Genomic DNA, 23,469 nt, shown 5'->3' with positions numbered 1-23,469 from the left:
CCCCAAAACATACACATGGCCTTTCCACAAAGTCTGGAAGATTTTTGAATTCCATGCATCTAAGGCAACTGTTCTCTCATTAGCTGACCACCAAGCTAACAGAGACAGCATTGGCCACACATAACAGAAAACACAGACTTTATAGACTTGGTTCAGTAAAGTCACTAAACAAAACAACTACAACTTCAACAAGCAGCACCAAAAGTAAGCCTTGAGAAGGAGGTAGAATCTGATTTCCAGAGTTGCCACATTATATTATTCAAAATATCCAGCTTTCAACAAAGAAAAACAATGATGAGGCATTCAAAGGAAAAAGAAGGTATGGCTCACAAACAGGAAAAAAAAAAAAAAAAAAGAAATCAGTAAAAATTGTGGAACAAGAAAGTATGGTCCATATACAGAAAAAAAAAATCAGTAAAAATTATTATCTGAGAAAACCCAAATGCTGGGTTTCCTAGCTAAGGAACTTAAACCAGCTATTTTAAATATGTTCAAAGAGCGAAAGGAAACCATGTCTAAAAAACTAAAAGTATAATGATGCCTGATCAAATAGAGAATATCACTAAAGAGATACAAATTATTTTTAAAATAAACAAATAGAAAGTTGAAAATATGATAACTGAAGTGAAAATTTCATTAGAAACACTCATCAGCATATTCAGGCAGTAAGAAGGAAGATTCCATGAATTTTAAGGTAGATCAGTTAATATTATCCAGTCTGAGGAACAGAAAGAATAAAGAAGATTGAACAGAGCGTAAGAGATCTGTGGTACATTATCAGGCATCCCTATATATGTAAAATATAAGTTCCAGGAAAGAGGAAAGACAGATAAAAACAGAGAGAATGTTTAAATAAATAATGGTTGAAAACTTCCCACATTTGATATAAGACATAAATCTACACATCCAAGAATTTCAACAAACTCCAAATAGGATAAACTCAAAGAAATTCCCACCAAGACACATCATAAACTGTCAAAAGACAAAGACAAAGAGAGGATCTTGAGAGCAGCAAGAGAGAAAGTGATTCAATGTATAATAAAGAGTCCTCAATAAGGTTAATGGCTGATTTGTTATTAGAAATCATTTAAGTCAGAAGGCAAGGGATAATATTGAAAGGGCTGAAAGGAAAAAACAGTCAGCTGGGCGCGGTGGCTCATGCCTGTAATCCCAGCACTTTGGGAGGCCGAGGCGGGTGGATCACAGAGGTCAGGAGTTTGAGACCAGCCTGGCCAACATGGTGAAATGCCATCTCTATTAAAAATACAAAAAAAAAAAAAAAAAAAAAAAAAAAAACTGGCCAGGCACGGTGGCACGCGCCTGTAATCCCAGCTACTGAGGAGGCTGAGGCAGGGGAATCGCTTGAACCCGGGAGGCAGAGGTTGTAGTGAGCTGAGATCGTGCCACTGCACTCCAGCCTGGGCAACAGTGCAAGACTCTACCTCAAAAAAAAAAAAAAAAGAAAAGAAAAGAAAAAGAAGGCCGGGCGCGGTGGCTCACGCCTGTAATCCCTGCACTTTGGGAGGCCGAGGCGGGCGGATCACGAGGTCAGGAGATCGAGACCATCCTGGCTAACACGGTGAAACCCCGTCTCTACTAAAATACAAAAAAAACTAGCCGGGCGAGGTGGCGGGTGCCTGTAGTCCCAGCTACTTGGGAGGCTGAGGCAGGAGAATGGCGCGAACCGGGAGGTGGAGCTTGCAGTGAGCTGAGATCGTGCTACTGCACTCCAGCCTGGGCAACAGAGCAAGACTCCGTCTCAAAAAAAAAAAAATAAATAAATAAATAAATAAATAAATAAATAAATAAAAAGAAAAAACTGTCAAACAAGAATTCTATATGCTGCAAATTATCTCTCAAAAATGAAGAAGAGGCTTGGCACGGTGGCTCCCACCTTTAATCCCAGCACTGGGAGGCTGAGGAGGGTGGATCACGAGGTCAGGAATTTGAGACCACCCTGGCCAGCATGGTGAAACCCTGTCTCTACCAAAAATACAAAAATCAGGTGGGCGTGGCAGCACACACCTGTAATCCCAGCTACTTGGGAGGCTAAGGCAAGAGAATTGCTTTGAACTCAGGAGGCAGAGGTTACAGTGAGCTGAGATCACACCACTGCACTCCAGCCTGGGCGACAGAGCAAGATTGCATTCAACAAAAATAGAAGAAGGCCAGGAGTGGTGTCTCATGCCTCTAATCCCAGCACTGTGGGAGGCCAACACAAGAGGATTGCTTGAGCTCAGGAGTTCAAGACCAGCCGGGGCAACACAGAAAGACTTTATCTCTACTAAAAATCAAAATTTGGCCAGGTGTGGTGGTACATGACTGTAGTCTTAGCTACTTAAGATTCTGAGGTGGGGGGATCACTTGAGCCTGAGCCTGGGAGATCAAGGCTGTAGTGAGCTTGATCACACCATTGCACTCCAGCCTGGGTGACAGAGACCCTGCCTCAAAAAAAAAAAAAAAAAAAATGGAGAAGTTAAGACATTCCCAGATAGACAAAAACTCAGGGAGCTCATTGCTAGTAGACCTGTCCTACAAAAAATGCTAAAGATAGTCCTTCATGCTGAAGTTAAAGGACACTAGACAGTAACTTTGAATTCACATTTTAAATGAAGAACACCAGTAAGGGTAATGATGTAGGTAAACATAAATGACAGTATGAATGTACTTTTTTGTTTATAGCTCCTGTTTTTCTATATGATTTTTAAAATAACTGTATAATGCAATAATTATAAATCTAGATTAATGGCCACACAATGTACAAACATGTAATTTGTGGCAATAATAGTATAAAGAGGAAAGTAAATGGAGACATATAGGAGCAATATTTTTGTAAATTATTGGAACCAAATTGGTATTAATCTAAATCAGATTGTTATAAATTAAAATGTTAATTATAATCCCTGGGGTGATCATTAAGAAATAACTCAAAAAAGAGAAAAAAATAATATTAGTGAAAGAAACGAAAAGAGAATTAAAATGGTACACTAGAAAATACCTTTTTAACACAAAAGAAGCTAGTAATGGAGGAATGGAAAGGGAATAATAGATATGAGACATTAAAAAATAGTGAAATAGGAGCATTAAGTCCTCCCTTATCGGTAATTACATTAAATGAAAACAGATTAAACTCTCCAATTAAAAGATATAGATTGGCAGAACGGATTTTTTTAAATGGTCCCACTACATGCTGTTTATAAGAGACTCACTTTAGATTCAAAGACTCAAAGAAATTGAAAGTAAAAGGATTAAAAAAAAAAAAGATATTCCCTGCTAACAGAAACCGAAAGAGAATTGGAGTGGCTATACTAATGAGACAATACACCTTAAAACAAAAAAGGTTATGAGAAACAAGAAGGATATTATATAATGATAAAATGGTTCATCCATCAAAAAATAATAATTATAAACATATATGCAGTTTACAATGGAGCCCTAAAATACATGAAGCAAAAACTGACTGAATTGAAGGAAGAAATAGATAAATCAAGAACAGTAGTTGGAGACATCAGTAGCCCATTTTCAATAACTGACAAAGCAACTGAAAAAAAAATCAGCAAGGAAATAGAAGAATTGAGAAACAGTATAAACCAGCTAGACTAACAGACTTCTATAGAACAATCTGCCCAACAACAGCACAATACACATTTTTCTCAACTGCACCTGGAACATTTTCTAAGATAGTATGTTAGGACACGAAACAAATCTTATTAAATTTTAAAAGATTGATATCATAAAAACTATGTTTTTTGAGACCAATGGAATGAAATCAGAAATCAATAACGAGAAAATTTGGAAAATTCACAAATATATGGAAATTAACAACACATTCCTAAATAACTAATGGGTCAAAAAAAATCACTAGGGAAATGTATGGCATGCAGTGGAATCATTGCTCAAGAAGAAATGTATAGCTGTAAATGCCTGCATTATAAAAGAAGAAAGACCTCAAATAAATAACTAAATTTTTTATTTTCTTTTTTTGAGACAGGATCTCACTCTGTTTCTCAGACCGGAGTACAGTGGTGGCAACATGGCTCACTGCAGCCTAGACCTCCCAGACTCAAGCCACCCTCCTTATGCAGCGTCCCGAGTAGCTGGGACTACAGGTGCATGCTACCACATCCAGCTAATTTTTGTATTTTTTGTAGAAATGAGGTTTTACCATGTTTCCCAGGCTGGTCTTGAACTCCTGGGCTCAAGCAATCCACCTGCCTCAGCCTCCCAAAGTGCTGAGATTACAGGGGTGAGCCACCACACCCAGCCTAATCTTTAATCTTAAGAAACTAGATACCCAGGTGCAGTGGCTCATGCCTGTAATCCCAGCACTTTGGGAGGCCGAGGTGGGCAGATCATGAGGTCAGGAGTTCGAGACCAGCCTGGCCAACATGGTGAAACCCCATCTCTACTAAAAATACAAAAATTAGCTGGGCATGGTGGTGCACAGCTGTAATCCCAGCTACTCAGGAGGCTGAGGCAGGAGAATCGCTTGAACCCAGGAGGCAGAGGTTGCAGTGAGCCGAGACTATGCCACTGCATTCTAGCCTGGGCAACAAGAGCGAAACTCCATCTCAAAAAAAAACAAAAAACAAAACAAAAGGAAACTAGAAAAAGAGAAGCAAACTAACTCCAGAGAAAGAAGGAAATAATAAAGAGTACAGCAGACATAACCAAAATAGCAAATATATAAATAATAAAGAAAAGCAGCAAAGCCTAAAATTAGTTCTTTGAAAAGATCAACAAAGTTGTCAAATCTTTAGTTAAACTGACAAGTGAAAAAGAGAGGAGACTGAAATTACTAAAATCAAGAATGAAAGAGGGGACTTTACTACTAATCTTATAAAAATAGATCACAAAGGAATATTATGAGCAATTGCATACCAACAAATTAGATGATCTAGGTGAAATTAACAAATTCTTAGAAGCACATGTACTATTGAAACTGACTCTTGAAGAAATAGAAAATCTGAGCAGAACTATACTAAATAAACAGATAGAGTCATCAATTGAAAAACTTCTAACAAAGAAAAGCTCAATCCCAGAGTGTTTCACTGGTGAATTCTACCAAACCTTTAAAGCAGAATTAGTAGCAATTCTTCTCAAACACCTGCCAAAAATAGAGGAGGAAAAATCACTTCCCAACTTATTTTATGAGGCCACTATTATCCTGATACTAAAGCCAGGCAAAGACATCACAAGAGAAAAAAAGCTACAGACCAATATCCCTTATGACTACAGATGCAAAATCATCAACAAAATAATAACAAACTGAATCCAGCAGCATATTGAAATGACTATACACCACAATCAAATGGAATTTATCCCCCAAATGCAAAGATGGTTCAATATGAAAATCAATCAATGTAATACACCATATTAATAGAATAAAGGAAAAACAAAATGTGATGATCTCAATAAACACAGAAAAGTCATTCATCAAAACCCAGCAGACTTTTATGTTTAAAAAAAAATTTTTTTTTTAAAAAAGGCACAACAAACTAGGAATAGAAAGACTCTTCCTTAACCTAATAAAGGACTTCAATGAAAAATCCATGGTTAACTTCATAATCAATGGTCAAAGACTGAAAGCTTCCCGCTGAGGTCAGAAATCAGATAAGGATGTCCACTCTTGCCACTTCTATTCAACATAGTACTGGAAGTTCTGGACGGGCAATTAGGCATCAAAAAGAAATAGAAAGCATTCATATTAAAAAGGAAGAAGCAAAAGTATCTTTGTTTGCAAATGAAATAATTTTGTATCTAGAAAATCCTGGCCAGGTATTTTGGCTCATGCCTGTAATCCCCACACTTTGGGAAGCCAAGGTGGGAGGATTGATTGAGCCCAGGAGAGAGAAGCCAGCCTTGAAAATAGTGAAGCGCTATTGCCACAAAAAAAATTTTAAAAAATAGCCGGGCATGGTGGCACACACCTATAGTCCCAGCTACTTGGGAGACTGAGGCAGGAGAATCACTTGAGCCCAGAGGTTGAGGCTGCAGTGAGCTGTAATCATGTCACTGCATTCCAGCCTGGGTGACAGAGTGAGATACTGTCTCAAAAAAGAAAAAAAGAAAAATGAAAAATAAATTCTCAAAAACCCCCAAAAATACAATTAAAGCTAATAAATGAGTTCCACAAATTTAAAGGATAAAACCTACAATACTTTATTGTGTTTTTATGTACTAGCAATGAAAAATCCAAATACAAAATTAGGAAAACTCTCTTCCATTTACAATAGAATCAAAAAGAAACAGGAATAAATTCAACTTGTACATTGAAAAAAAGTGCAACATGTGCACGTTGAAAACTATAAAATATTACTAAAATAAATTCAAAAGACCTAAATAGAAAGACATCCCACATTCATGAACTGGATGATAGTATTGTTAAGATGATAATACTCCCCAAATTGATCTGCAGATTGAATGCAATCCCTAGCAGAATTCCAGCTACCTTTTCACAGAAATGGACAAGATTATCCTAAAATTCATATGGAAATTCAAGGGACCCCGGATAGACAAAACTATTTTGGAATAAAGTAATAAAGTTGGAAGGCTCACACTTTCCAATTTCAAAGCTTGCTACAAATCTACAATCATAAAAATAGTGTGGTATTGGTAAAAGGATAGGCAAATAAATCAATGGAACATAACTGAAAGTCCAGAAATAATCTTACTCATTGATAGTCAATTGATTTTCAAGTGTGCAAAGAACATTCAATGGGGAAAGGACAGTCTTAACAAATGGTGTTGGAACAACAGAATATCCACATGCTAAAGGATGAATTTGAACTTTATTGATTGATTGATTTTTAATCTTACCTTAATTTCTGGGATACATGTGCAGAACATGCAGGTTTGTTACATAGTTATATATGTGCCATGGTGATTTGCTGCACCTATTGACCTGTCCTCTAAGTTCTCTCCCCTCACTCCCCATCCCCCAACACGCCCTGGTGTATGTTGTTCCCCTCCCTGTGTCCATGTGTTCTCATTGTTCAACTCCCACTTATGAGTGAGAACATGCAGTGTTGGTTTTCTGCTCCTGTGGCTGAAGATGACGGCTTCCAGCTTCATCCATGTCCTTGCAAAGGACATGAACTCATCCTTTTTTATGGCTGCATAGTATTCCATGGTGTTGATGTGCCACATTTTCTTTATCCAGTCTATCATTGATGGGCATTTGGGTTGGTTCCAACTCTTTGCTATTGTGAAGAGTGCTGCAATAAACATACATGTGCATGTGTCTTTATAGTAGAATGATTTATAATCCTTTGTGTATATACCCAGTAATGGGATTGCTGGGTCAAATGGTATTTCTGGTTCTAGATCCTTGAGGAATTGCCACACTGTCTTCCACAATTGTTGAACTAATTCACATTCCCACCAACAGTGTAAAAGCGTTTCTATTTCTCCACAGCCTCGCCAGCATCTATTGTTTCTTGACTTTTTAATAATTGCCATTCTGACTGGTGTGAGATGCTATTTCATTGTGGTTTTGATTTGAATTTCTCTAATAATCAGTGATGCTGAGCTTGTTTTCATGTGGTTGTTGGCCATGTAAATGTCTTCTTTTGAGAAGTGTCTGTTCATATTCTTTGCCCATTTTTAATGGAGTGGTTTTTTTCTTGTAAATTTAAGTTCCTTGTAAATTCTGGATAGTAGACCTTTGTCAGATGGGTTGATTACAAAACTTTTCTCCCATTCTATAAGTTGCCTGTTCACTCTGATGATAGTTTTTTTTGTGTTTTTGTTGTTGTTGTTGTTGTTGTTATTGTTGTTGTTTGTTTTTTGGGTTTTTTGCTGTGCAGAAGCTCTTTAGTTTAATTAGATCCCGTTTGTCAGTTTAGGCTTTTTTTGCAATGACTTTTGGCATTTTTGTCTTGAAGTCTTTGCCCATGCCTATGTCCTGAATGGTATTGCCTAGCTTTTCTTCCAGGGTTTTTATGGTTTTAGGTTTTACCTTTAAGTCTTTAATCCATCTTGAGTTAATTTTTGTATCAGGTGTAAGGAAGGGGTCCAGTTTCAGTTTTCTGCATATAGCTAGTCAGTTTTCCCAGCACCATTTCTTGAATAGGAGATCCGTTCCCCATTGCTTGTTTTTGTCAGGTTTGTCAAAGATCAGATGGTTGTAGATGTGCGATGTTATTTCTGTGTTATTTCTGAGGTCTCTGTTCTGTTCCATTGGTCTATATGTCTGTTTTTGTACAAGTACCATGCTGTTTTGGTTACTGTAGTCTGTTGTACACGGTTGGTGGCCCACCACTGTAGCATCCCCAGACAGGCTTATCCTCCTAGTCCTAGGAGGCATCCATGTTCTGAGCAACAGAATGGAGAATGTTGCAAAAAGGGGAAAAGAAAACATACTAGTTATTTCCTAAATAATGTTTCCAGAATCTGGCCAGGTGCAGTGGCTCACGCCTATAATCTCAGCAATTTGGGAGGCCAAGACAGGTGGATCACTTGAGGCCAGACGTTCAAGACCAGCCTGGCCAATGTGGTGAAACCCCATGTCTACCAAAAAAAAAAGGAAAAAAAAATGCAAAATTTAGCTGGGCGTGGTGGCTTACACCTGTAGTCCTAGCTACTCGGGAGGCTGAGGCATGAGAATTGCTTGTACCTGGGAGGTGGAGGTTGCAGTGAGCCAAGATCCTGCCACTGCACTCCAGCCTGGGGAACAGAGCGAGACTCTTGCCTTTTTTTTTTTTCCCGGAGACAGAGTCTCTGTCACCCAGTCTGGAGTGCAGTGGCATGATCTTGACTCACTGCAACTTCCATCTCCCAGGTTCAAGCGATTTTCCTGCCTCAGCCTCCTGAGTAGCTGGGACTACAGGTGCGCACCACCATGCCTGGCTAATTGTTTGTATTTTAGTAGAGACCGGGTTTCACCGTGTTGGCCAGGCTGGTCTCGAACTCCTGAGCTCAGGCAATCCACCCTCCTTGGCCTCCTAAAGTGTTAGGATTACAGGTGTAAGCCACCTTGTCCAGCTAAAACTGTCTTTTAAAAAAAAGTTTCCAGAATCTGTTACATCTGTTATATAACATTTCCACTTACATTCCATTGGCCAGAGTGTAGCCAAATAGCCACACCTAGGATAAGAGAGGCTGGAAAATGTAGTTATTTACAGTATCAGCAGCCACATTACCAGCTAAAAATTCTACTAGTTCTACTCTTGCGAAAGAGAGAGTGAATGGATAATTAAGGGCAATTAATGGTCTCCACTGCACCAGGTAACCTGTGTACAGAGGGATGAAGATGATCCCTAAAATGACAGCTATAGAGTAGACCTAGGTAGCTCATCCTGATTAGTTAGAACAAATGACAGAAGAGGATATTTTTAAGAGAAAAAAATACAGTAGAATTGAGAGATTAGGTGATGTGTATGGCCCCACTGAGAGGCATTTCATGGTTCCAGTGGAGAGTTTGGAGAAGAATTAGTGATAGATACTTAGAAAATAAAATATATTTTAAAGGCAATCATTAATTTCAGTAATAACAAAATAAAGTTGTACTTAAGGTCGGGTGCAGTGGCTTACACCTGTAATCCCAGCACTTCGGGAGGCCAAGGTGGGTGGATCACCTGAGGTCAGGAGTTGGAGACCAGCCTGGCCAACATGGTGAAACCCCGTCTCTACTAAAAATACAAAAATCAGCCAGGTGTGGTGGCGCGCCTGTAATCCCAGCTACTCGGAGGCTGAGGCAGGATAATCGGCTCGAACCCGGGAGGCAGAGGTTGAGATGAGCTGAGATCTCACCGCTGCACTACAGCCTGGGTGACAGAGCGATTGTCCGTCTCATAAAAAATTTTAAAAAGTTGTACTTAAAAAGAAAATGCAATCTTAGTACAATCCCATGTATTATTTAGTCATAAAAATCAAACTCTAAATATGAATTTAACAAAAAACGCTGATGTACATCTATTAGGAGGAGGCATGTGGGGGTGGCAGGAAGTGTCAAAGAGTGCTGCTTTCTCATCTTGCATAATTCAAAGTAAACAGACAATTTCTAAAGCTGAAGATAACAAAATAGGTTGGCTGGGCATGGTGGCTCACGCCTGTAATTCCAGAACTTTGGGAGGCCAAGACGGGTGGATTACCCAGGGTCAGGAGTTCGAGACTAGCCTGGACAACAAGGGGAAACCCTGTGTCTACTAAAAATACAAGAATTAGCTGGACATGGTGGCACGTCCTGTAATCCCAGTTGCTCGAGAGACTGAGGCAGGAGAATAGCTTGAAGCCGGGAGGCAGAGGGCAGTGAGCTGAGGTCGCGCCACTGCACTCCAGCCTGGGCAATGAGAGCAAAACTCCATCTCAAAAAAATATATATATATAAAAAAATTAATATTTAGAAATGTGGAGCAAAATGGTGAACAAAACAGCTAACAAATTGAAAATCACTATATTGGATGGGAAGAGGAAAGCAATAGTTATTTTATGTTAATTGCCTTCAACTTGTAAAGCAATGTATATAAACAGTATTTGATAAAAATATAAATCAAATTTTTAAAAAGGACTAATAGCAGCTTTCATTTATAAATCTGCTTCCCAGCTAAGACTTTGTCAGCTTCAATAGAGAATAATAGTAATTGTGCTATATGGATTAGATACCAAAGCTGGATTTACTTTTAAAATTTTTCTTCCTCCAATGATTAAAATCTTCCAAGGTCCCAAAAAATAACCTTAGGTGTTGAAGAAACTTTTTATTGACTGTTTGTACTTCTTTGAATGTCTTCAAGTTAGCAGTCTATTTTTTTTTGGATGTCTTTCTTAATTATTATTTCAACATCAAACTTTCCATTGAATCAAACTCTATAAGTAATTCATGGTGGCAAAATAAATGGGATTAGTGCTTCTAGCTTTCAGAGTCTACAAATTTCATGATCGGGAAGGATGTAGTTTTCCAATGTCAACTCCCCCCACGAATCACAATCCAACTTGCGGCCAGCAGATATTTAGACTCCATGATCCAATAGGCCTAATCCATGTAGGTCATGTCATCAAACAGAATGTCATCTCTCTCATTGATGGCAGCTGGCTTATTTTGCAGGTTCTAGAGCTTGCCCTATCATCTCCTAACCTATAGCTTTATTTTCAGCAGCCACAGCCCTCAGATGCCTTGTAGAAACAGCCTCATTATCTGTAGTGTTGTAACAGCAGTTAGAAACCGAATGACATTCAATTAAAATGATATTAGCAGCTCAGGAGTGATTTTGTTTAATTTACTCCTACTCAGATGTAAAAACATTAGCGACTTTTAAAATTGGACCTCATAATGTCTAACTCCTACTCGAATGCAATGAAATTAAAGACTTTGGTGCCTAAATACCGCTTAATTTACTCCTACCCATCTATAATGACATTAAAGATGCTTTAGGGTAGATATTGTTTCCAATCAATTTTATTCAAAAGAAATCTGAGCTCACAGGTACTATTATTAAGCATATAATAAAATCACACAAGAAATATATCTTTACAATTGGGGATACAATGGTTTCCAGCAATATTAAAAAGTAATCATTTTTATTTAATGCAAGGATATTAAAAAGTAATATCTTAAATACAAGATTTTGTAAAGTTTCCAATTGTTTAAACAAATATGTGATTCCTACCCTGTTAAAGAAATACGTATTGTTCCATGTGAGTTTGAAGTGAATTTTACACAATTATGGCATGTGATTGGCTTATGCTTGATAAGAAATTTTAGCTTAAACATGACTTAGAGAAAAGCAATTTTTGTAAATCTAATGTTAATAATTTTTTTTAATCCTGCATTAGTTTAAAGGATGACAGTTTTTGAACTTTTATTTTCCTGAAAAGGCTATTTTTAAACACAGCAGAGTTTTGAGTCCATATATGCTTGGAATACAGTAGGTATTCAATAAATTCTTGCTGAAAATTTGAATTAAAACTATCACTCATAATAGTAGCCAATATTTACAAAGTCCCTACTATGTGCCAGATATGATTCTGAGGATTTTAAATGTATTAACTCATTTAATCATTTGAATTAAGTAATATTCCTAGTATACAGGTAAAAACAATAAAAAGAGGGGTGGAGGTATGCTGCTGTCACAATTCTGTGGGTTGCCTTTAGTTTGGGAAGACTTTTAAGCACTTACAATTTTACACTCTATAATAGGAATTCTCCCTCATAAAATTAATTAAGAAAATTTGTTGGTAAAATTAGAAGTATTTGATGAGAATGCAAACACCCATACATATATGTAACCATACATGGGATATTGCAGCCCAGAAATACAAGTTTCTTTATTTGGATATTTAGGAATAATTTCTCAAGATATTTTCTTTGAAAAAAGTTGGTAATTTTTTTTTTTTTTTTTTTTTTTTTTTTAGATAGAATCTCACTCTATCACCCAGGCTAGAATGCAGTGATTCTCTTGCCCTCGTCTCCCAGGTAGCTGTGATTACAGGCACCTGCCACCACGTCTGGCTAATTTTTATACTTTTAGTGGAGACAGGGTTTCACCATGTTGGCCAGGTTGGTCTCAAATTCCTGACCTCAGATGATCCACCCACCTTGGCCTCCCAGAGTGCTGGGATTACAGGCGTGAGCCACTGCAACCGGCCTAAAAAGTTTATGATGTTTTAAAAGACCTAACATTAATCTTGATGTACCTAGATGCTCTCAGCAGTTAAAACATCCTGGGCCAGGAGCGGTGACTCACGTCTGTAATCCCAACACTTTGGGAGGCCAAGGCAGGTGGATCATGAGGTCAGGAGATCAAGACCATCCTGGCTAACATGGTGAAACCTCATCTCTACTAAAAATACAAAAAAAAACAAAAACAAAAAACTAGCCAGGCATGGTGGCAGGCACCTGTAGTCGCAGCTACTTGGGACGCTGAGGCAGGAGAATGGCGTGAACCTGGGAGGTGGAGCTTGCAGTGAGCCGAGATTGCGCCACTGCACTCCAGCCTGGGAGACAGCGAGATTCCATCTCAAAAAAAAAAAAATCCTGGTCACAGCTCTTGGCTGGGCTCACAGATACTTGCAGAAATAGAGGAGCAGACATTTTAGTCTCTCCAGTAGTACTGCCGTAGCTGAAGTGTATGGCTCCTCCTAAATTTGATTTCTTGCTCTGCCACTTGGTGGTGGTTTGATCTTAAGCAAGATATCGAATCCTCTCAGCCACAGTTTTCTCATCTGTCTATATAGCAATAAACCCCCTTGTCTTCTCAAATATACTGCTCATTTTATACTTCCTATTTTGGCAACTATCATTCAATTCATTTATAATTGCTTGATCCAGACTCTTAGAAGTCATCTTAAATCTCTCTCCTTCTTTCTCTCTCTTTTTGCCACATACAATGAATCACCAAATCTCTTAAATATGACTCAGAGTTTCTAAGCTGCGATGAGACAGTACAGAATATGCAAATGATAAAAGACTACTATTCACCACATTTGTTCTCCCAACATTTATAAAGCCCCAGCTTTCTCCCAGGAGGTTCTAGAATATCATGAATGCAGAGACGATAATTTCTGAACTCAGGGAGCTTTGTGTTAAGTAGGAGAGACACACAGTAAAATTTCAGGTTTCAATATGATATGATAAGTTCCTTAACAGCAGTATGGGAATAAGGCCATGCCTTATTGCAGAAAATGTCAATTTGGAGTGCATCTGGCTGCAAGTAGCAGAACACCCAACACAGTGATTGCACCAAATATGATTTTATTTTTCTCAAATAAGAAAATGTTCAGAGGTAGGCAGTCCAAGGCTGCTGCATCAACTCAAAGAATTCAAGTCCCTAAGGCCATTCTAACTTCCTGCTTCACTAGCATGATAGTTAATATTAGATGTCAGCTTGACTGGATTGAGGGCTGCTAGATGGCTGGTATTGTTTCTGGGTGTTTCTGTGAGGATGTTTCCAGAAGAGATTAACATGTGAGTCAAGGAACTGAGAGAGAAAGACTCTCCCTCACTGTGGGCGGGCAACACTATTCAAATGGTTGCCAGCATGGCTGTAACAATGCAAACAGAAGAAGGTGAATATCCACCTTGCTGAGTTTCCTTACTCCCCCTTCCCGAGAGGGAGACTTCTTCTTCTCCTGCCCTGGAACATCAGACTCCAGGGTCTTCGGCCTTTGAACTCTGGGACTTGCAGCAGCCTCCCAGGGGCTCACAGCTCTTTGCCCTCAGACTAAGAGCTGCGCTATAGGCTTCCCTGGTTTTGAGGCTTTTGGACTTGCACTGAGCCACGCTACCAGCTTTTCTCATTCCCCAGTTAGCATACAGCATATTGTGGGACTTTACCTTGTAACCATGTGAGCCAATTCTCTCTAATTTACTCACATATACATGGGTACATTTTATAAATATGTATATTTATAAAATATACATAAATGTGTTATGTATATTATTATTATATATAAAAGTATAAATATACATGTACTTCTATTGGTTCTGCCCCTCTGGAGAAGCCTAACTAATACAACCAGGGTGTGTGACTTTTGTCTTCATAGTCACAAAATGGTTACACCACCTCCAACCTTTGCATCTCTGACCCAGGTGGGAAAAAGTTGGAAAAAATCTCCAAATCTCTTTCTCCACATCTTGTAGAAATTCCACAAGTGACCAATGTCCTTTCTAAAAAACCAGTGTGCTGCCTATAGTAACAATAGTTTCAGATGCTTGTGGCTAAAACATCACTGATTTATGCCTTTATCAAATTTGATCTAATACTAAATTACCTGATGTGCCTTTGGTACAGTAATCACTTTTTAAAAGTGCATAGAAATAGGCAAGGCAGGGTGGCTCATGCCTGTAATCCCAGCACTTGTGGGAGGCCAAGGTGGGAAGACCACTTGAGGTCAGGAGTTCCAAGACCAGCCTGGCCAACATGGTGAAACCCTGTCTCTACTAAAAGTACAAAAATTAGCCGGGCATGGTGGTGAGTGCCTGTAGTCCCAGCTACTCAGGAGGCTGAGGCATGAGAATCACTTGAACCCAGGAGGCAGAGATTGTAGTGAGCCAAGATTGTGCCACCGGACTCTAGCCTGGGGGACAGAGCAAGACTGTCTCAAAAAAAAAAAAAAAAAAAAAAAGTGAAGTGAATAGAAATAATTTCGAAATAACTAAAATTGTAATTGATGTAGGTAATTGTCACATTTACTACAAAGCTATAAGCATTTCTTTTTATTTTGTAGAAAATTTCTCGGCATACCAAGCTTTTCTTTGAACTATCTGGATCACCTTTGAATAAACAGTTGCTTAATTCAACTGTTTATTTGAACAGCGTGTTCAATAATGTTCAACACTCTACAAAGAGTTGCTTAAGTAAGAAGGAACTGAAGAGCAAATTAAAGTTTAAAAACTGAAGTGTCAGATACAATTGTGACTTATCGCCATGGCAAAGTAAGTGCTCATTCGGAATCGCAAGCATTTAAAATTGAAAGGGAGCCAAGCACAACGACTAATGCCTGTAATATCAGCATTTGGGGAGGCCAAAGCAGGAAGATCACTTGAGCCCGGGGGTTGAGAGCAGCCTGGGCAACATAGGGAGATGCTGCCTCTACAAATAGTCTAAAAATTAGCAGGGCATAGGCGGGGCATGGTGGCTCACGCCTGTAATCCCAGCACTTTGGGAGGCCAAGGCGGGCGGATCACAAAGTCAGGAGATCCGAATAGCTGTAATCTCAGCTATTCAGGAATCTGAGGCGGGAGAATCACTTGAATCTGGGAGGTGGAGGTTGCGGTGAGCCAACATTGCACCACTGTACTCCAGCCTAGGCTACAGGGCGAGACTCTGTCTCAAAAAAAGAAAAAAAAAAAATTAGCCAGTCATGGTGGTGCACATTTGTAGTCATAGCTACTCGGGAGGCTGAAGTGGGAGGATCTTGTGAGCCCAGGAGGTCGAGGCTACAGTGAGCTGTGATCATGCCACTGCACTCCAGTATGGGTGATAGAGTGCCTTGCCACAAAAAATAAAATAAATAAAATAAAATAAAATTGAAGGGGCAGTTTTGAGGGAATGGGTGGAAGCTGGGTAATAAACACTGATTTCTACTTTTGTTTTTGTTTCTTTTTTGGTCTGAATTCTAGACACCCGTCTGTGAAGGAAGACTTTCACGCTTATGGGTGGTTATCACTGGCTCCCACCGGACTTCACCTCTGAACAACATATCCCTTCCTGGTTCTGCAGAGGCATGAGCTCTAATTACTCATCAAACCCACTCCTCCAAGAGGATTTCACAATCAAAGCATATCAGCCATACTCTACAAATTTTATGGAAAGCCAGTCATTTTCACACAAACCAAAAAAAGACTGAAACAATGTTTTTTGCATAGATGAAATGTATACTGTGGTAAAGATACAACAAAAAGATATCCGCAAAAAGGAAGGATAATTAGAAAAGAAATCAAGAACTAGTTTTGGCTCTTTTAAGAGTAATGATTCATTATTTTTAGAAAAACCATAGTTAAGAATGTCAACCAGGCTGGCCGCAGTGGCTCATGCCTATAATCCCAGCACTTTAGGAGGCCAAGGTGGATAGATCACTTGATTCCAGGAGTTCGAGACCAGCCTGGCCAACATGGTAAAACTCCCGGGCATGGTGGCACGTGTCTGTGGTCCCAGCTATAAAGGAGGCTGAGCCTGGGAGGCAGAGGTTGCAGTGAACTGGGATCATGCCACTACACTCCAACTTGGGTGGCAGAGTGAGACCCTGTCTCAAAAAAAAGAAAAAAAAAAAAAAAGAAAGAATGTCAACCATGAAAGTATGAAAGTACTAGCTGAGCCTGAACCACAGCCGTGAAAAGAAGAAAGACAGAAGTCAAAGTAATGTGCAAGAAATTGACTTACTGAATTATATTAGATATGTCACGAAAATGACATAAGTAATCTGTGTTTCCCCATGCCCAAAGAGACAACATTTTAAAAATAATAGTACTAGTAGTAGTAGTAGTGGTAGCAGTTGCAGCAATCGCAGCAGTGAGAGTTCCAGCAGTCGTAGTACTATCAGCAGCAGTGGCAGTAGTGGTAGTAATCCATCATGACCATAAGAACCCTATTTCCCTAGCTCTTTGTTCAGTTAGTATTTTAGTACCACCAGCCCTCCCTGGAAAGCTCACCCACAATGATTTCTGGGCGTTCCCCAGAGGATCTTCCCAAGCTCTTAGCTCTAAAGGTTACCTGCCATTTCCCTCCTGTAATGAAGTGAATGTTTATGCCCAGCCTCCATCAAATTCATATATTGAAGTCTTAACCCCCAATGTGATGGTATTTGGATAAGAGACCTTTGGGAGGTAATTAGGTGTAGATGAGGTCATAAGGGTGCCTTCCCCATAATGGAATTAATGTCCTTACAAGAAGAGGAAGAGACACCAGAGTGTGCTCGCTCATGCTCTCTCTTTCTCTCTCTCTCTCTGTCTTTCTACCATGTGAGGACACAGCAAGAAAGCAAGAAGACAGCCTTCTGCACGCCAGGAAGAGAGCTCTCACCAGGGACTGAATTTGCCAGCACCTTCATCTTGGACTTTCCACCTCCAGAGTGTGAGAATTAAGTGTCCGAGTAAAAGCCACCGAGTCTGTGGTATTTGGTTGTAGCAGCTGGGGCTAACTAGGATACCTCCTCTCTTGCTCCAACTCCTTGTGACCATAGTGAATCCCGGGCTCCTGAAAGCCACAAAAGCCCATTTGAGAGCTGCTGTCCCTGCTCCAGGTGTGGGGACTTGAACCTGTGAGTCAGGGTCTTGCTCTGTCACAGGAATCCTACGGCAGCGCCACCAGGTGCTCTCTGCAGAGCATGGGGATATTTTTCAGATAATAGTAGTGACTTTTGAACCACATCCCCTCTCCCTAGGAACAGGCTCAAGTCCATAGGGCCAGGCCAGAGGACAGTCTGCCCTTCCTCATCTTTGCTCAGCTATAATTTCATGCATCTTTTCACTGTTGTGTCCTAAAACTGTCCAAGCACCAAATATATAAAGGCCCTCAGTACAGGAAGTGGGTGTTGAATGAATGGACACAAAATTATTCATTTTGGGAGGGGTCTCCTTTCTCTCCTAGGGGATTCCCTGCTGCCTCATATAAGTGTGTTCCTAGCAGGAAATTTCTTGGGAGGTAGAGGAATGTGTGTTACTATCCTTATCTCACAGATGGAGAAACTGAGATGCAGAAGGGTTTTAGTGACTTGCCTGGAAGCTCCACTGCCTCATTATGTTGACTGAGTCCCTCGGTTTTTTATGAGTAAAGCAGCCCATGCCATTTGACTTAAACAGCTTTTTTAACTCTGTATTTATTCAGGGAAATGGGGAAAGTGACAGTCTAGGAGAAATGAACAAACAAGTTCATAGAAAAAAAAAAAAAGTTCAGCTTTTGGAAGTCAGTGACCAGGCTCCCCGCAAAGAATGCCTAAGGGCAGTCCAGCCATTTACTTGTCCTTACAATAAGATGAGAGTATGAGCCTAGGAAAATTTCCCACACTGCCTGACTGGCCGAGCTTTTACAAGGAGAAAGGAACTCTCTATTAGCCTCTAGTCTGATTTCTGTGCTTGTGCTCTGAATGCTCAATTGTCAGGCAGGATTCTGGGGTGTATAACTATATAATTATACTGCATAGTGAAAACCAATTAATTAGCTCAGGTTTTGGGTGAGATCCTCAATTATGATCTTCAATTTCTAGTCATGTGGTTTAGACTTTGGATTTCTAATGCTTTGTGGAAATACAAATTTTACATCCCCAAGTCTGTTTTCTTTTAAAGAGCTTAAAATTTTGATAGTTTAAATATTTTATTTTATGGTTTTATAAATTTGTTTTTGTTTTTGTTTTGTTTTGTTTTGTTTTTTTGAGATGGAATTTTGCCCTTGTTGCCCAGGCTGGAATGCAATGGAGTGATCTTGGCTCACCGCAACCTCCACCTCCTGGGTTCAAGCAATTCTCCTGCTTCAGCCTCCCGAGTAGCTGGGACTACAGGCATGCGCCACCATGCCTGGCTAATTTTGTATTTTTAGTAGAGACGAGGTTTCTCCATGTTAGTCAGGCTGGTCTCAAAATCCCCATCTCAGATGATCCACCCGCCTCAACATTCAAAAGTGCTGGGATTACAGGCATGAGCCACCGCGCCCGGTCTATAAATTTATTTTCATGTGTCATACAAACAACTACATAGTAGGCCTCACCTCACCAAATAATGTAATGGTTCTATTTTTCTGTGAATAATAAAAAACATAGCACTTGCACAGATACTTGTCATTCAAGAATTCCCTTCTAAAAGAGAAGTAGCCTTACGGGTGAGGAGCTCTGTTTCCCTTGTATTCACAGATTTTCATGTTTTATTTGTCAGTGTCCTACATTGTGCTGGACTTAAGGAGAATGCTCTGGCCAGAGAACTCAGAAAGCTTCTTGACATGTTATCCTCAGGAATTATCACCTGCATGTAAAAGTCATAAACAGCAGAGATGTGCAGGGAGGTTAATGCCAGTCTGGCAATGGCAGACATCAAGCTAAAGTTTTCTGACTCCTTGACCCACGCTGTGGAGACCACTGTAGTTACTATTCTGCTAAGCAAAGACACTATGTTGATCTATATGATCAATGTAATATATATCATAAGTCTGAAGCAACTGGGAACGGCTATAAAAAGTCTTATTTTCATAGCTGCCCCATTTGAAGTCATTGTAGGTCGGTGGCCTTTGGCCTCCCGCTGTGGGTCTTCAGAGTCCTCCCACGCCCCAGCTTCCTTTCTTTTCATCTCCTTCCTTCTTGAAAGTTGAAACCCCCATCTTTGAAGACCAACCCTGGCACTATGCTACAGGGAACCCTTGGCTTCCAAACACATCAGAGACACCAGGAGGGAGCAGCCAGATGACAGAAGACTGTGTCTGCGTGGTAGCCAAACTGCTCAAGCAATCACGCAGATCAGATGCTTGGAGACTTTGGAGTCAGGAGATAAAGCAAGCAGCGAGCAGTTGTTTTGTGCTTTCGTTTTTGTTTTTCATTTTCCAGTGCTCATCTTGGAAATGAGAATGGCATAAAGCAAGAAACAAAAAAGAAAAAGTTGCAACTACCTAGGCAGAGTTAGAGTTTTAAAACTCATAGCTAAGAGTTTTTGTAGTAAAGTTTCTACTGAGTGGAGGCTTCCCAAATGTATGTGTCCCCAACCAGATGTTTTCTCTGTTTTCTCCAAAGTCCCCTGGTGCCATGTTTATGTTTTTATGGAAACTTTTACATTCTTTTTTTTTTTTTTTTTTTTTTGAGACGGAGTCTCGCTCTGTCGCCCAGGCTGGAGTGCAGTGGCCGGATCTCAGCTCACTGCAAGCTCCGCCTCCCGGGTTCACGCCGTTCTTCTGCCTCAGCCTCCCGAGTAGCTGGGACTACAGGCGCCCGCCACCTCGCCTGGCTAGTTTTTTGTATTTTTTAGTAGAGACGAGGTTTCACCATGTTAGCCAGGATGGTCTCGATCTCCTGACCTCGTGATCCGCCCGTCTCGGCCTCCCAAAGTGCTGGGATTACAGGCTTGAGCCACCACGCCCAGCCACTTTTACATTCTTTATATAAAATAGTCATTTCAGTACATGCTGTAGGTCCCTTGTTAGGCTGTAAGTTTCCTGAGGGAAGGAACTAGAGCTTGTATGCCTTTGTGCTGCCCACCAAGCCCAGGACCACATCCATAAATCATAACGAATAGTTGCAGAATTGAGGTTTGCTAGTTTTCTTCAAAATATTTTATTTTGTAAGCAAGTGTGGCCATATGTGCCACTTGAGCACCACTATGATTTAGCAAAAGTGTCGTTAGTAAGTATTGGGGAAAAACTATTGATTTGGGGCTTTAACTTGTTTGGGGAAAATATATTGATTTATGATAAGAGTTTTTATTAATTGCTTTGTAACTCAGGAAAAGTGTCAATTTTCAGTAATAAGTTATTATTTTAAATATTCCTTATGACTACTTCTGGGCAAACTGTAATTAAAAAGTAGGGCAAGGCCGGGTGCGGTGGCTCACGACTGTAATCCCCATACTTTGGGAGGCCAAGGAGGGTGGATCGCTTGACCTCAGGAGTTCGAGACCAGCCTAGCCAACATGATGAAACCCCATCTGTACTAAAAATACAAAAATTAGCCGGGTGTGGTGGCACATGCCTGTAATCCTAGCTACTCAGGAGGCTGAGGCAGGAGAATCACTTGAACCTAGGAGGCAAAGGTTGCAGTGAGCCGAAATCGCGCCACTGCACTCCAGCCTGGGTGACAGAGGGAGACTTCAACTAAAAAAAAAAAAAAAAAGTGGAGCAAAAGACCAGGTACAGTGGCTCATGCCAGCACTTTGGGAGACCAAGGTCAGAGGATCGCTTGAGCCCAGGAGTTCAAGACCAGCCTGGCCAACATATAGAGGCCCTGTCTCTGTGAAAACAAAAAATAAAAATAAAAAAGGAAGGTGGGGGCACGGTGGCTCACGCCTGTAATCCCAGCACTTTGGGAGGCTGAGGCGGGTGGATCATCTGAGGTTAGTACTTCAAGACCATCCTGGCCAACATGGCAAAACCCCATCTCTACTAAAAAATACAAAAATTAGCCGGGCTTTATGGTGGGCACCTGTAATCTCAGCTACTTAGGAGGCTGAGGCAGGGAGAATTGCTTGAACCTGGGAGGAGGAGGTTGCAGTGAACCAAGATCACACCACTGCACTCCAGCCTGGGTGAAGAGCAAGCCTCCGTCTCAAAAAATAAATAAATGGAAAAAAATAGGGGAAAGGGAAGTACCAATATATGCCTCTTTAAATCGTTTTTGGCCGGGCGTGGTGGCTCAAGCCTGTAATCCCAGCACTTTGGGAGGCCGAGACGGGCGGATCACAAGGTCAGGAGATCGAGACCATCCGGGCTAACACGGTGAAACCCCGTCTCTACTAAAAATACAAAAAACTAGCCGGGTGAGGTGGCGGGCGCCTGTAGTCCCAGCTACTCGGGAGGCTGAGGCAGGAGAATGGCGTAAACCCGGGAGGCGGAGCTTGCAGTGAGCTGAGATCCGGCCACTGTACTCCAGCTTGGGTGACAGAGCGAGAGTCCGTCTCAAAAAAAAAAAAAAAAATCGTTTTTAAGAACAGGAAGGACTTTATATGTAAAATGAAAGTTTTGGAATATTGGATATTAAAAAGTAAAAATTAATTATTGATCCTCATCAAATTCCACAGGTCTATGGGATGCCATGAGCAGTAGAATTCTATTGCTCAAAAATGAGCGAAAGAGTGGTTTCTGTTGAAAATAGGACTCTAGGAAGAAAAGAATTTCGTTGAAAGCCTTGTTTGCCTGATGATTCTGAGATAAACGGAATGAGACAGAATTTTGCATCAAAATGAATTGCTATAGAAATTTATTTTAAGTTCCTGGGTTCAAATGTTTATTACCTTCTCAGTGGAAATTAACTTCCACCAGGAGCAGCCTAGCATCCTGCTAGGCGTAATGAGGACACTGGTCCAGAGCAGGGCTTCCTGGACTTTAATGCTCATGCACATCACCTGGGAGTTTACTGAAATACAGATTCTAGTTCAGAAGGCTCGGGGTGGGGCTGAGACTCTGCATGTCTCACCAGCGCCCAGGTGAAGCCAACCCTAGTTCAGGCACCACAGCTTACATCGTGACTGGTGGTCTTCAGGGACTAACTGTAGGGCAGGCAGTTCCCAGTGACGGTCGCTTCCTAACTCAGTCCTTTGGGATTACAGGCTCACAATTCTTCCAAAGGCTATGTTGTTAGGAAGTTGTTCATCCAGGCAGATCAATGCCACAGGGAAGGCAGAATCCAGAAATGAGCCAAAGTTTAGAAGGTGAAAAAAAAAAAAAAAAAAAACTGAATTGTGACTAGGCACGGTGACTTACACCTGTAATCCTAGCACTTTGGGAAGCTGAGGTGGACAGATCACTTGAGGTCAGGAGTTCAAGACTAGCCTGGCCAACATGGTGAAACACCATCTCTACTAAAAATAAAAAATAAAAAAAAATTAGTTGGGCGTGGTGGCAGGCGCCTGTAATCCCAACCACTTGGGGTGGCTGAGGCAGGATAATTGCTCGAACCCAGAAGGCGGAGGTTGTAGTAAGCTGAGATTGCACCACTGCACTCCAGCCTAGTCAACAGAGTAAGACTCCGTCTCAAAAAAAAAGAAAAGAAAAAAAACCTGTGAATTAGAACATACAGGCAATAGAGAAACCAGAAGTCCAAGACTGTCTAAGGAAAAGGCAAAAAGAAATATACAGATGCAAGAAGGAAAAGTGGGGGCAATTCTGAAGCTAATCCTGTGTTCTTTTTTGTTGTTGTTGTTGTTGAGACAGAGCCTTGCTTGGCTGCCCAGACTGGAGTGCGGTGGTACAATCTTGACTCACTGCAACCTCCACCTCCCAGGTTCAAGTGATTCTCCTGCCTCAGCCTCCTGAGTAGCTGGGAATACAGGCATGCGCCACTACACCCAACTAATTTTTGTATTCTTAATAGAGGTTTGGTTTTGCCATGTTGGCCAGGCTGGTC

At 40.6% G+C, this 23,469-nt stretch overlaps 1 long non-coding RNA gene across 1 annotated transcript in view; it reads right to left on the bottom strand.

Annotated features, from left to right (window-relative positions):
• The window catches only part of LOC135964963 (uncharacterized), a 104,958-nt gene that overhangs the window by 45,908 nt on the left and 35,581 nt on the right, over positions 1 to 23,469 (bottom strand). The window lies entirely within an intron of this gene.

Source organism: Macaca fascicularis, chromosome 9 (genome assembly GCF_037993035.2).
Source record: "Macaca fascicularis isolate 582-1 chromosome 9, T2T-MFA8v1.1".
Classification (NCBI taxonomy): domain Eukaryota; kingdom Metazoa; phylum Chordata; class Mammalia; order Primates; family Cercopithecidae; genus Macaca; species Macaca fascicularis.
The sequence above is the reverse complement of the archived record's forward strand: the minus strand, read 5'-3'. Positions and strand labels throughout refer to the sequence as shown.